General features: G+C 39.2%; 1 non-coding gene across 1 annotated transcript; it reads left to right on the forward strand.

The window, feature by feature from the left end:
• The first annotated feature begins 3,484 nt into the window (after positions 1-3,484).
• Positions 3,485-3,591, forward strand: LOC118480786. Its single transcript, XR_004863763.1, has one exon. It is a non-coding gene; the product is annotated as a small nucleolar RNA R71 (small nucleolar RNA).
• The last annotated feature ends 9,633 nt before the right edge of the window (positions 3,592-13,224 follow it).

Here is a 13,224-nt window from a genome sequence, read left to right on the forward strand (position 1 = left end):
TTATGCCTTATTTGATGTAATTTATATGTTGCATTTTACACACATCAAATATCCCCACACATGAATTTTTGCTTGTCCTCAAGCAAAACTCTTTAATATGTGGCTTACACTCCCAAATGGAATGGGTAGAAGAGAAGGTTTTGGCTTATCATAGAGTGTCGGGAATCCAAGATTTTTGTTGGTTTTATTTTTATTTATTTACAATCCTATTCGTTATGATTCATTTAGAACGTTTCATAAGAGAAATTACTTATTTGGGCATAACATGCCTTTTTAAAATTCCATTTATATACAAGTTCACATACCTCACGGGAGAAATCACTCACACTCGGCCGAAGGTGTCCTTTTTAGTGAATCACTCGAGAGCGGCATGGAACTTATCCCTACCATAGGCTTGCCAAGCAATCAATCCTCCTCCTTTTTAACTTTTTACCTTTGTAAATATCAAGAGGACTTTTTTGGGTAAAGGCTTGGGCTAAAGGTGGGTAGTTGGGTTAGTGGTTAGTAGAAAAGGGCGAAAATCGTAAAAAGCGTCGGTTTTCGTAAAACATTTTGTTTTAGTGACTTTTTATTCTTAATGAAGTATTTCTTCAAACAAGCTTTTTAGGAGCTTTGTTTGTTTATTTCTAACTTCATTGTAAAATTTTATTTTTTTATTTTTATTTTTATTTTTATTTTTTTTTAGTCACACGAAAACCGAGCTTGTTACTAAAATAAAGGGTAAAAATAAAAAGGGTTTTTTGTGGGTAAAAAGGGTTTTGGGTTAAGAAATGAAAAGGTTTAGGCTCAAAGGGGTTAACTAGGGGGAGTTTTTGGGTAGGTGAAAAGAAAAATAAAAATAATGGTTTTGAAAGAAAAAGGGTTAGTCCTAATGCCTCCATCATTTACTTACTTGGGTTTAAGTTGGTAAGGACCGGGAATGAATTGTCGTGGCAAGTTCTAGAGTCGTAAGAACCAAGCAGCAATTCACACAAGAAACGAAAAATGAGCATTTAGCGTAAAGATGTATATTTGTATGCTCAATAAAGGCTCAAAACTCACTTTTGTGGGAATGGGTTTTTCTATGTGATCAAGTATATATGATCGAATTTTAACTAAGCTTGTCATGCCGTTTTCATAATTTTCTTATGTTCGTTCTTTTTATCACGACGCTATCGGTTGTAAATTTGTAAAAATATAACCTTATTGGTCTTAGAATTCCCAATTTAAACTTTAGACAAGTAAAAAAAATGAAATTTTTTTTTTTGAAAAAAAAAATTTGGGGTGATTAGCGGTTCCAATAGAGTTTTGTGTAAGGCTTGTTATTAGGACTTGCAAAATTCAAGGTTTTAGCATCCCCCCCACACTTAAATTACACATTGTCCTCAATGTGTCCCAAAAATAAATTTTTAGGTTGATTAAATGTGTGACACGGTGTTAAAAGCAAAAATTTATGTTACTGGCAGTCTGGACACGGCCCCGTGGGGACCGGGCACGACCCCGTGTTCAGGTGCCAGTAACAATAATTAAAGAAAAGAAACAGAAGCCTGGACACGGGGGCGTGTCCGGTGAACACGGCCCGTGTCCAGTTACCTGAACTGGGCATTTTTCAGCGGGGTGTTCAGCACGGAGCCGTGTTGGCTGGGCACGGCCCGTGTTGAACCTCCTGTAATGGAGAAATTGTTGTCGGGTGGCCTTGTTCTTGTGCATGGGGCCATGTTTCTCGTTTCCCTTATCATCCTTTACCACCATGAGTGTGTTTTATTCCTGCAAATTAAAACTAAAAGATTAAACTAAACTAAAGATAGTTCCGCGGAATGCCTCCGTGGTGCGCCACGTTTATAAGGGTCCTTGGCTAGACCCAAGGTGAGGTTATATATTTTCTGAGTGGGATGTTTTGCATCCCATGTTGCACCGTCGGAGAGCAGCATCCAAACTCGAATCAATAACCTTCATGTAGTTGACCGGGTCGTCGTCCTCTATTCTCTTCCCAACCCCGAACTTTACTTCATCATCCCCGTACCTTAAGGTGAGCGTTCCGTCATTCATGTCTACCACTGCCTGTGCGGTGGCGAGAAATGGTCACCCTAGTATGAGGGGGACTTCGGTGTCTTCTTCCATATCGAGTATGACAAAGTCGGCCGGGTAGACAAATTTGTTTACCTTGACTAGGAGATTTTCAATGACACCTTGCGGGAATTTGACGGATCGATCAGCAAGTTGTATGCTCATTTTTATAGGACTCGTTGTTCCTAGGCCGAGTCTTTTGAACATTGATGAGGGCATGAGGTTAATGCTAGCCCCAAGGTCGGCTAGTGCATTACGAACGGGGGAGTCCCCGATCGAGCAAGGAATCGTGAAGCTTCCGGGATCGATTTTCTTTTGGGGGAGTTGGTTGAGTACGAGGGCAGAGCATTCTTAGCCTAAGTTAACTAATTGCAAAGTTTCAATTTTCCTTTTATGAGTGAGGAAGTCCCTCATAAACTTAGAGTATTTGGGCATTTGGGTTAGGACATCAATAAAAGGAATGCTGACATGCAATTGTTTTAGTAGACTTTCGAATTTTGCGAATTGCTCATTGGTCTTTTGACGGATTAACCTACCGGGGTACGAAACTCGAGGAGCCTTGGTAGGCTCTGGTGATGGAGGGGAACCCTTCTCTTGTAGAGGTGGCGGTATAGTCTCCTCTGTAGGTGGTGGCACTTCCGTAGGCCCCACGGTGCGGTTTCGTAATGTGATGAGATGAACTTGCGCTTTTGGGTTTGTTTCGGTATTGCTTGGTAATGCGCCTTGTGGTCTCTCAGAAAAATTTTGGGCTAGTTGACTTATTTGTTTTTCTATGTTTTGAATACTAGCTTGTTGATTTCTAAAATTTGATTCTAATTGTAGAAATATTTCCGAGTTTTTCTTTTCAGTGTCGGAGATGAGGCGAGATATAGTATCTTCAAGCCTTTCTCGTCCACCTTGTTGTTGAGGGAAATTTTGTGACTCATTTCTTGGTTGTTGAAAGTTTGTTCGTTGGTTTTGTTGGTTACTACTATTGCCGGGTTCTCTCCAACCAAGGTTAGGGTGATTTCGCCATCCTTGGTTGTAGGTGCCCGTTGGAGGACCCGACGGCCTAGGTCTATTATCAATGTAGCTTACCGACTCTTGTTGATCGCCTGTTTCTTTCATACAACTCCAATTTTCATGTGGCCCACCACACCCTTCACAAGCCATAACCGAGACTGTTTTTGTCATTTCCAATTTTTTTATTTTCGAAGAAAGGGCCTCGATTTGGGCTTGTAAAGAAGTGCTTTCATCAACCTTATGGGCGCCCGGGGCAATAGATTTATTGCCTCGGGGAGTGTGCCACTGAAAATTGGTTTGAGCAATTTCCTCAATTTAATTATATATTTCATGCGGGCGCCGATTACCTAAAAGTCCCCCGGAGCTAGAGTCAAGTGTCTGCCTTGTGTGTGGCAACAACCCATTATAGAAAGTGGATACTTGTTGCCATATCGCGAGGCCGTGATGTAGACACTTTCGCAATAGCTCCTTGAACCTTTCCCAAGTTTCATATAAGGATTCCCCGTCCTCTTGTGAATATGTATTAATTTCAGTCATTAATTTAGCCGTTTTAGCGGGAGGGAAATACTTATATAGAAATTTTTGGGCTAGTTCATCCCAGGTGTTTACCGATCCAGCTGGGAGGGCGTTAAGCCAAGCTTTTGCTCGGTCTTTTAGTGAAAAGGGAAACATTCGGAGGCGGATGGCGTCATTTGATGCTCCATTGATCCGAAAAGTATCACATATTTCTAAGAAATTAGTAATATGTAGATGGGGATCCTCGTCCGCAAGCCCATGAAAGGTTGCGGAGTTCGAAGTTATTGGCTTCAACATTCGGTGCATTGATAGCGGCGCCGAGATTACCTATGGTGGGTCGTAGATAATCCATGAGGGTACGTTGGTCCGCCATTGGAAGTGGATTTCTCGAAACCTTCTCTTGGTTTTTGGCTTTTAGTCTTTTTCTGAGAAAGCGTTCGGGTTCTTCTAGAGGTTCTTTTATGTCCTTATTAGAACTGGAGCTCATACACTACGTAGGGGTGCGTCTGGTTCCAAGTCCTGCAATAAAAACAGAAAAGAATGCTGGTCAGAAGGTTCACCACGGCCCCGTGCTCAGTGAACACGGCCCCCGGTCGGAGTTACAGTGATTGCTTTCCAGATCCCAGTTACTGGAGAGTTGGACACGACCCCGTGTTGCACCGACACGGCCCCGTGGTCAGCCTTCTGTAACTTGGAAAACTAAAAACTGCCAGTAACAATGCTAAGCATGACCCGTGTCCGACCAGGCACGGCCCGTGCTGAGCTCTGCAGAAGCTGAAAAACTAAGAAAATCCTAAAAAATTAAAAAGAAAAATAAAAAAATGATTAGGCCGTTGATTCCTAACTTTCTTAAAATCCTTGTGTCCCCGGCAACGGCGCCAAAAACTTGATGCGTGCAAGTGTGTATATGTTTTAGATGTATATTTTAAGCCCTTTTTACACTTTTAGCCAAGTTTTAAATTTATAAAACACGATATTTACTAACACTAAACACACATATGGGCAAGTGCACCCATCGTGGACGTAGTATAGTGTTGGTAAGATACCGAGGTCGTCCAAGGACACAAGAGCTTTTAGTACCGGTTTATCCTCAACGTCTAACCAAATCAAAATGTTAGAAAAGATTTTTAAACTAAGAAAATAAAACTTACTAAATGCTGAAAAATAAAAATAAAAACAGATAGACAAGATGAATCACTTGGATCCGACTCGTGTATTAGTATAACCTTTGATTAGTTTCGCACTTTTGCACTTGTTTAAGAGATTATCTTAGTTATTGTAGTAGGCCCCTCTTTTGAAGGTGACGTTACCCTCAACCCAGTAGTTTGAGTCAGCAAGGATACAATCCTAAAGGGTCGGATTATTGAAAGATAATGAATTAAGTTATTAATGCAAATTATGGTAGGCCCCTCTTTTGGAGGTGACGTTACCCTCGACTAAGTAGTCTGAGTCAGCAGGGATACGGTCCTAAATAGCCGGGTTATAGTATTAATAGTAGTTAACTTATGAGGGGGTCAAAGAGTTTGGATCCCCGCCATCCAATACCTTTGGGTATTAAAGGAGATCCTACTAAATTTGACCCAGGTCCCTTGCAGGACCTCTAAACGCTGAACAAGGGCAAGACCCTTACCAAACCATTACCTTAACCCCCGACCAGGTAGCCAACATACCTCCATATGGACCGTGAAGATATGAATGGTGAAAATCTTTTATTTTATATAGACAGTAAAATAATGCCAAGACACCACGGACAAACGATAAGGAAGAATATCCTTCAACATAAGTAACTAGTTATTAAAGTCATTAATACAAAACCAAAAAAAAGTGCAAAAGATTAAAAATAAAAAGTATTATACTAAACACTTGTCTTCACCAAGTGATGTAAGAGACTTAGGCAAACATGGCCTTGATTATCAAGAACTCTTACGATCAATCTTGGATCCCGATACGACTCACACACTCTATGATGGACAATGGATGATGGTGGTGGATGATGGTGTTGTGATGGTGGTGGGTAGTGGATGAAGTGTGAGAGAGGTGGTGTGCCAAGGGATGAGTTGCAATGAAACCAAGCACTCCTATTTATAGGCTGAACAGAAGCCTGGGCACGGCCCTGTGTCCGCTAGACACGGCCCCGTGCCCGTCTGACAATCTCTTTCCTCATTAATTGTAATTCGCAATTACAATTAATGCGCCTGCAGTACTTTCGCCACGCCCCCGTGTTCACTGGGCACGGCCCCGTGGTGGGCAATAGAAGCTTCTATAGGTTTGTCTTATCTGCTGCTTCTTGGGCACGGCCCCGTGCTGGCTGAGCACGGGGCGTGTTCAGTCTTCTGCCTTCTCTGTTTTGCTTGGGAGGATGCTGTCGAGGGGTCGGGCAATCCACTTATGTTCCTTTTCTTGTATTTATGTTAGATTTAGCTGCCTTTTTGCTTCTTTTGTTAATTTGAGCTCATTTAATCCTGAAAATACAAAAGGAAGACAAAAACACTCTTTTTCCAACATTAGTACTTAAAAAGGATTAGTTTTATGCCTTATTTGATGTAATTTATATGTTGCATTTTACACACATCAAGGGGTTATGCAGAGCAACCAAAAAGGGATACCTTACAAAAAGGTTTCTTCCCTTCTGCACCAAGGTTTTTATTTCACACTTTGTTGATGGGTGTTTCTAATAAAACAACTGCTTTTAACGAAATACCATCAAAAAATCAATGCATGGGATATGCAATTTTAAATAATGAAAATTATAATTATTCCCAGTAAATTTTTGATGATTTGGTAAAAAATGTTGATAGCAAAGCATTTCTACTCTTTCCAAGGTTTCTAAGCTATTACTTTGAACAAAAATTTGAAAAAGAAGATGCAGAATTGCCCAAACAAGGTGCTCATTTTAAAATAAATGGTTTAATGCCTGAAACATTCTCTAGAATGTTGGCACCTATAAAAACAAAAGCAGAGGTACCTGAGCAGAATTTAGCAGATGAAACTCCTCCTCAGGTATCGGCTGCTGAGCCCACTGCTCCAGGTGATCAAAGCAGCACACCCACTGTTTTAAAACCCACACCTGCCACCACTAAAAAGACCAAAAAGAAAACATCCAGAAAGCCCCCCAAAACCAAAACAAAGGCACATCTGGAAGATGAGATCCCAGAGCAACTGCTAGTGACAACACAAATGTCACCAATAACCACTGCTGCGACTTCCTCACAGCAGTTGGATGAAAGATCTCCACCCTTGCCTCAAACTCCTCCTGCATTCTCACAAAAGGATCAGGTTGTAAGCACAGGGACCCCACAATATGAAGCTCTGGACCCACTCGGATCCATCTTCCACAGTCCTGATCCCAAGGACATGTCTCTTTCAACTCCCTTACCTTCACCCCCCCACATTACTACCATCCATAATACCCTTGTTGTATGTAGTTGATGTTACTCAGACACAAACCAGTTCCTCTCAATCACCTATCACTGAGAGTATACTCCCACAAGTGACTGGGTCGGATGCTGATATCTCTGCTATCCCAGCAACAACTGAGGAGGTTACACTGCAGGAGTTACAAGTAATTCCTGTCAGTAGTTCAAGTGGAGCAGCCACTACAAATGTTGAACCCACTGGTTTACATTTGGACAGTGGTTTCATTCATAAGACTCCCTTGAAGGCAATTTCTTCAATAGCACCTATGAGAACCACCAGTGAGATTGTTCTGCCCACTGGTACCCTCAAAAGGCTATCAAGTGCTAAAGAAAGAAGTCCCCAGTACCAAGAACAAGGGGCTTCAATGAATGATTTTTGGGATTCAGTTCCTAAGTCACACATTGGTACAACCACTGCTGGTGGGGATTCAGATGATCCCATTAACTTGGGTGATGATTGAAAATATCAGGAATTGACGGGCAGGGTTGAAAACCTTGAAACTTCAGTTGCTGAAATAAAGGATATGGTGCAACAGCTGTTAAAGGCTCAAAAAGCACAATCCTCTACTGCTCCAACTCAAGCGCCTGCACAACCTGCACCTGCTGCAAATGAGCTATGGAACATGTTCCAACCACCGCTGGAAAGACAAAAACAGATGGCTGATCAGCAGCATGTTATACATGTACAAAAGCTGACAAACATGGTGGAATCAAGGTTCAAAGATACTCAGGCAGACATCAAAGCTATCAAAGCTCATATCCAAAGGGCCTCTGGAAAAATTCCTCCCACTGTCCTCTTCATGAATGAACCCTTCTCAGATAATGCCAAAAAGGGGGAGAAGATCAAGTGGAAGAAGAAAGGAATTTATGATGGCATTTACATTGAGCCAGAAAAGAATAGCCAAACTAAAGCTGCAGTATCAACACACACTACATCACCACACACCACCATAACCACTGCTACACCATCATCATCATCTGTGATTACAGCACCAAAACCAAATTCACCATCAAAAACAGCCACCCCACCATCACCTCCTGCCAAAAAGCAGAAGACAGCAGATGTTACAACATCTGCTGTAATAAAAACAGTGGTTGAAACACCAGTTGTTTCAACTGCTGTTAGTGAATCACTCATCACCACTCAAACCACTGCCATTACAACCCCTGCTCAAAAGCAGAAGACATCTGCTGAGATATCAGTAGTTGTAATGACAACATCGGTTGGAACACCAGTTGTTTCAACCACTGTTAGTCAACCATCCACCACTGCTCTCACCATTCCTACATCACAACCAAAATCCCTTTCATCCACAAAGCTTTATACTAGAAAGAGAAACATTACTCAGGAAAATGAGGATAAATATGATCCAAATGCTGCAAAATATCCGATGGAACTGGAAGCTGTGAAAAATGAGATGAGACAATTTTACACTGAAGATGATCCTTCAAACAGAAGATTCCTTTCACTCATAGGCTTCATAGTCCCAGAAGATATAGATGAATATCTTGAGCTCAAAGCAAGGCAGGCTAAGATAAGAGCCAAGATTGAATGTGAAGGTCAAAGTGATGAAGCCATCTCTGAAAAACTGGAATTTCTGCTCACAAAAGTTAAGCAGATGGAAGACTAAGCAAAGAAAAAGCTGATCAACGAAATAAATTAAGAAAAGAATATCTTGCTTATATTATGAAAGAAAAATTATATCCTGCTGAAGAAAAACAGTTTGAAGAATGGCCAATAGTTGCTTTAAAGCATGAGGCAGATAGGATTGATAGAATCAAAAACGATCCTAGAAAGAAGAAGACTGCTCCAAATTGGAGCAAATACAAAAAGCTCATAGCTGACCTAACATCTGAGTACAAGAGAAAGAAACAGGAGCTGGTGGATGCAAAGGTGAACACTGCTGCTGCCATAGCAAAATGGTCAAAGCAGCATACTGATGAAGCTTATGAAAGGCTTAAGAAAAAAAGGATAACTGTCTCAGACACTTCAAAAAGGCCTGACTATAAAAAGTTTGAACAACAGATTGAAAATCTCAAAACACTGCTCACATCAGCTGACAATCCTATTCTTGTGACAAACCAAGAAGAAGGAAAACAGTTGTCTAGTGAAGAAGTAAAGAAAAAGTAAGTTGAGTACTTCACAGAAACCATCAAGAAAATGGGTCTAAAAGAAGAGAGCTCAGAAAAACTTCAAAACCTTTTCAAAAAGGTATTAACTAAGCCTGCAAACACTTCAGAAGTATCAGACATTGAGCCAGATCAACAAAAGAGATAAGAGCAAATTGAAAAGGAAACTGCAGAAGACGTAGCTGCAGCAAATGATGTCATTGAGAAGGCTCTCAAACAAATGTCTGATAGCTTACAACTTTTAACAAGGCCAACATCTCCAAACTCATCTGGAAATAAATCTCTCCCAAGAAACCCATTAGGATTAAAAGTACTAAAGTGGATGTCTGATCAAAAGACCCACGTATTGACCTTGGTCAGATCCAATGGCGAAGTGAAGTATATATCAAGGAAAGAAGCACTAGGCCTTAGTGTTGAAGATTTGCAGGATCTCCTTGAGCTTTCACTGTGCAGGGATGAGGATGACTCAAGTTCCAAGGCCTTTGAAGAAGAATTTAAAAGACAAGCTAGGGAACTTTTGATGAGAAATAAAAATCCTGAATAATGAAGGGTTTTGGCATTATCTGTTCTAGTGGGAGATTGTTGGGATTGAACCCTACCAGAGGAACAGATAATGAAAGCCAAAACCGGATCACAACAATGAATTCACAATAAGCAGCTGTTTACTATAAACTTTCCCCTTGACTGTGGCTCCAACATCTGACATACTCTAAAGTACTGCCTTTACCAACAACTGCTGACCTACAACTGCTGATCAAGTCAAAGACTGTTAAAGAACTAAAACTCTGCTGCTCAATCTACTGCCTTGTTTCAAGCACTGCTAATCATGACAAGTACTGCTGGGCTCACTGCAGTGGAAGGATGCAACATCAGTTTTACTTATCTTGTGTATTGTAATGTAACATCAGTAGTTAGCAAAGCAGTAGTTGTTTAGATCAGTAGATAGAGTTTGTTAGTTTGTTAGATGTCACTTTCATGGTGACGTCAGCTGAGATGTCTCAGTGGTTTGGTTTGCCTATAAATGGAGCAGTACTGTGTACTGATACATTTGATCGTTTTGGGTGAGTTCTTCTCCTCAATTCAATCCTTTCATCTTGTGCAACCAACCTTGGAGTATCAGGCTGAGGGGGAGTTTAGTATTGTAAGCATGCTTGTAATCTTTTGATTTGTATTATAATAATTCGACTCAATTTGAAGCATGTGTTTATCAATTCTATTTCTCTCTTTGATTATGTTTACAAAGTTTGTTTTCATTTCCGCTGCACTTAAATCTTCATTCATATCTTTTGATTAGTTCAATTTATACAAACAAACACAATCATAACAGCCTCCGATCCTAACAAAATGTTGTTAGAAACAAAAGATGGGACAAGAACCGAGAATGTTATGTCAATAGAGATGGTGAACCTGTTGTTCCCAGAAGAGATATAGTTCATGATGATGTTCTTCTAGTAATTCCTCTGTCTGGCGAATACTATTCGAATGTTGCAAAAGATAAAACATATGAGAAAAGGTTGAATAAAATCATTAGACATGCTATGACATCAAGTCTGAGAAAGAAGGATGAAGAGAGAATGAAGAAGAATGTTGAGAATTTGGTTGATGATTTGAAGAAAGTTGCTGAGGAAAAGAAGGTTGAGAATTGGTTTATACCATGATTGGATCGGACAAATTATTCTTAGATATTGTATTCCCGATTCAGAATGTGATTTCAGAAAAGAATGACAAAGTTTTCAAGATGGTTGAGATTGAAAAGTCTGAGATTCCAAAGTTTGCTGGAAAAGGTCACAAAACTTTTTATAACAAACCTGGTTACAAAAAGAAAAACATGAAGGCTGGGTTGGGTTATAAAAAGAAACAAAATTGGAAGAAAAATTGGAAACAAAACAGTACATCTTGCATGCAAGTGTCCAAATCTGAAACCTGTTGATGTTGAAACAAAAAAGAAGTCTGATAAAGTTGAGAAACAGAAATCTGAGAATGTGAAACAAAGGTCAACCAGATTTGATTCAAAACAAACTTGGAGGTACAACACAAACAAGTTTGCTTCGAATCAAACATGGAAATCAAACCTGAACAGGTTTGATTCTACACAGACCTGGAATTTTCACATACCCAGATTGAGAACTACACAAAGTTGGAAAACAACTGTCGATGCAACAAAACCAAACGAGTTTTGGAAACCAACTGTTGTTCAAAATCAAAATGTTCAAAAAGAGTCACATTTTTACAAAAGAGGGACTCCAAAAGGTCAAACATGGTCAGCTAAGAAACAAATCGCTTCGGTAAATGATGAAAAAGTTGAAGTTAAAATTGACAAAGTCTTTGTATAGAATGACAAAGATTTTCGGAAGTTAAATGATGCATATTGTGTTGAAATGCCTAAGGTCCAACAGACCTGGGCTAATTTGTTCAAGTAATTGAGTAATTATAACTGTGCAGGTGCTTCCGAAGAAATCTGAATGTCAACAAGAAGAGTGTCGGAGCAGCCTGACACAAGAAGAGGAGGCTGCTGAACCATGGTTTGGTTAAACAGGAAGTTTGTTTGATTTCTGTACATAAATAAATAATATTTCAAAAACCCTAAAAATTGAAAAATTTAAAAACCAAAAATATGTTTTTATTTTGTCAAAAATTTGAAAAATAAAAAATATGTTTGTTTTTAAATTTGTCAAAAAATCAAAAATTTCAAAAATATGTTAATTGAATATGCCGAAACCCTCACGGCGGAACAAACATGGTTAGTTTCACAAGATTGAAAAACGGTTTTCAAACTGTAAAAAATCAATGTGTTGTAAATCATGGGGGTACATTATAATGTTTTACAAATCAGTGCACGAAAAGCAGAAAATGGATGGCGAGACAAAGCCATCAGTGTCGGTTTGTCAAATTTTCTTTAAATGGTTTTGCATTTTAGGGGGAGTAAGAAATTTCAGAAAATACAAAAACATTTGAAAATTGAAAAAAGCCAAAAACATGAGAAAATGAAAAAGAGTTTTTGTGTAAAAAGAGGAAATGATAGTACATCAGTAGACAATCACAGTACGCTAAAGAAATGGAATGTTTTAATGTGATAAACGGTCTCAATGATGATATGCCAATAGGCTTTTACACGCTTAGTAGATTGTTTTCGAGATATAAACCTAAATATCAAATATTTACTTATCTCGTGGGGAACATCTCTCGGATATATAGGTAACCCCTGAAAGCTTGTTTGAAGGGCTTTCTATTTCTGACATACTAGGTCTTTGTGCGTAATGATATCTGGGGTATTATACCTGGACTTCTGATTTTGCGGAAGCAATAGCCTAGTCCTCGTATAATGCTTTATACATGCTTTAATCATAAAGCTCACCCTCAGCATAAAAAATGATGAAACATTGAAAAATGCTAATCATGTGCTGTTGAAGAAAAGATCCCCAAACGGGACACACCTAAAGTCGAGCCATCATCTCTCTGTCTGAACGGAAGTTCTAACCTGAGCTCTCATGGCCTCGCATTACCCGTTTACAGATATCATTAGTGTACATTCACCTGTAAGACTGAATATATGAGTCTGGATACGGGAGTATATTCTGAGATGGGACATGTGAATAAGTTTAAGTTCTTAAAACACTAATTGTGTATCTCGAATCAATTGAAGTTTGTGTGAAAATTTAAGTTGATCAGTATAATGACAATCTAAGTGAATCGTTTAGAACTTAAAGTGTTTAAAGCTCAACGGTACTAGTGATTTGTCATAAACTGATATGATCCTCTGACGCAAACTCAAATAAAAAAAATTGTCTGTAAATATGTTTGTAAATATTTCTTTACTGCTTTATATTTCAGAAAAATACAAAAAGATTTTGATTTCACTTTATTTTCAACAACCGATGTCTGAATGCTGAGTATCAAAATCTAGGTATGCTGATCGTGTTTCTGAAAAATAAAACAAGTTCATTAATTTGAAACTTGAAGTTTTTAAATTCAAAAATCAAAAACAGTTTGTGATATCTCCAAGGTCATTAAGTTGGACTTGGATGATTAACTATGACGGATTTGGATTCTTATATTGTTAAAATCTGTAAAAGAGCCAGTTTCTGATCCGGTTTGCTGAAACTGCAAAATCTAT

The sequence above is a fragment of the Helianthus annuus genome, chromosome 7 (genome assembly GCF_002127325.2).
Source record: "Helianthus annuus cultivar XRQ/B chromosome 7, HanXRQr2.0-SUNRISE, whole genome shotgun sequence".
NCBI classification, from domain to species: Eukaryota; Viridiplantae; Streptophyta; class Magnoliopsida; order Asterales; family Asteraceae; genus Helianthus; species Helianthus annuus.